Here is a 2,281-nt window from a genome sequence, read left to right as displayed (position 1 = left end):
AGGAGAACCCAGAAAATAGTATATTCATTCATTTCGTTGCTTCCAGCTTAACCTTTGACCTCATTCACCTCGTTTTTGAAACGTTTTTTTCTGTTCTCCAAGGCTGCAAGACTGAAGTGACAAAATAGGAAATTTTGCTGTGTTCTAAAGATACACGTCGCGGTTGAAGAGTTCTGGAGTACCCTGAGGTATCTGTGTGGTGAGTCGGAAGTATGACAAGAGTATGAGATTTAGGGTAATTTGATGTAGATAGGTTAAAGTTAAACATGAAACGCGACGTGCAACAACGCATGCAAGATAAACACATGCAGTCTTGTTTGCAGGCTTCGCGCTTTTAATGTAGGACTGTGGAACGGAAAAAACGGCATGCGTACCCTCTGGATTAACTAATTTAGCTGCAACATCATTCCCGACGTGACGGTGTATAAAGGGATGAGATTAAGGTTTGGACCTGAAAGTGGGGGAGGCTGGTCGACCTAAATTTATGTGAATGGGGCATGTTACATACTAGCTGTAACTTCACATGTTGTACATATGATTATGAATTTGGTAAGGTAGCTAACGTTACGTACAGCCATTGCTGCTAAGACTACTGTACTGTGCACAGATTTCGTCTTAACTTATGATGAATTGTTCATGACAATTTGTCTTTAAAGCTATATATTATGTAGAATTTTAACTATTTTAAACATCTTTATTTTAAACATTTTCTTGCTCTGTAAGCCTACCTGGGTTCATAATGACATTTAGGGATTAAAAGATAAACGTCGTTACGCCGCAAAAACGTGTTGGAAAACTGCGCACAACGGATCGGCCCATGTTTGTTTACATCTGACCGCGTCCGAGCATTCCCGAATCCAGCCGAACTTTTCATATCTACAGGATTTGCCTAGTACAACAATGTAGATATTTCGTGCATTACAAAATGACACCGATCGTTATGGCCTTCCAAACATTAGCATTTTTGGTCAGTTTATCTGTGCTTATCTTTTTTTACTGGCCAACTGGATCCCATTAGCTAATACCACAGTGTGATAGCCCACATCTTCACCTACATCGATACCAAAGTCCCCTGGTTAGTTTTAGGACAAACGGGTTTGCCCCAAAGAAAACCGCGACGGTGCACACATCGCGGTGACGAAATTTTAGCCCAGTTGTAGCTACCGGCGCATGTACCATTCTGAGTTTCCGCAACATTTTGATACATTTAGCGTAATGTCATAAACTTCGTTCCTTGGTATGAGAAACTGTATGAATGTGGTTACCACAAGCAATATGATAAGTGACATGATAACTTTCAAGTATATACAAAAAGAGGATTTTAGATTAGGTACTGACCCTTCAAAAATTGGCAAATTTGAAGTCAATCGGCTTCGAACTCCAGCGTTTGAACCATGGAACCCAGACACGCGCCGGAAGTTGCCGAAGATTTCCGAACGAAAACCGTTGTTTGTTTACATTCTATTTATTGGGGCACAAATAAATACGTCTGGCCTTGCGCACCTTATTCTCGCGCTGCGCTGAGTTGCCGAAAAGGCGAAATAGCGACGCTAATACGTTGAAAGTTATCGAAAATGACAATCTAGATGAGAAAATTTCAATTATTTGTACTTTCAGTTTTGGAGCGAAAATCCTACATAATATCACTTTAAATTGAGTGTTTCAAATGAGTATATTCTGTGTTTCCTACATAGAATCTACACTATAATCTGAAAATGTTGGGTTCAGGTTTATAAAAAACTTTAAGGGTAATAACCAGAGAGAAACATCATACTCAAGCAGCAAGTACTAGTGTAGAATGTTGAATGTTTAGGAAACAAGAAGCTCTTCTATGTTCTATATACAGACATCCATCTACAGGGCCTGGAATACTTTTTTTCTGCATACCTGCACTGGTGCATGTAACATTGAAAATTACCTGCATCAGACATATTTCAACTGTGCCACTTAGAAATTAGGAAGCATTGATCACATGAAAAACCATTGCCATTATTTCTTTTATGCTACATGATAAATCAATATATAACAAATTACCTACATTTGTACATGGACCGGTACAGGTAAACAGCAGAAGACCTGCACAGCTCACAAAACTGCATATGCAGTACTAGTTCAGTTGGCATTTTGTGCCTTGATACATTAATGTTACTGTATACCATTATTTGCAAAAAAAGATGTTTAATGATGTACTTACTAATTTCTGCTTTGCTTCCTTCCAGGTTGCAAGTATGAGTAAACGTAAAGTGCAGTTTGCGGATCGTAGTGATGATGATGATCTGGA

The 2,281-nt window shown here is 38.9% G+C and overlaps 1 protein-coding gene across 1 annotated transcript in view; it reads right to left on the bottom strand.

The window, feature by feature from the left end:
• The window catches only part of LOC109485168, a 36,876-nt gene that overhangs the window by 25,088 nt on the left and 9,507 nt on the right, over nt 1-2,281 (bottom strand). The window lies entirely within an intron of this gene.

The sequence above is a fragment of the Branchiostoma belcheri genome, unplaced genomic scaffold, assembly GCF_001625305.1.
Source record: "Branchiostoma belcheri isolate BF01 breed outbred unplaced genomic scaffold, Haploidv18h27 scaffold73, whole genome shotgun sequence".
Classification (NCBI taxonomy): domain Eukaryota; kingdom Metazoa; phylum Chordata; class Leptocardii; order Amphioxiformes; family Branchiostomatidae; genus Branchiostoma; species Branchiostoma belcheri.
The sequence above is the reverse complement of the archived record's forward strand: the minus strand, read 5'-3'. Positions and strand labels throughout refer to the sequence as shown.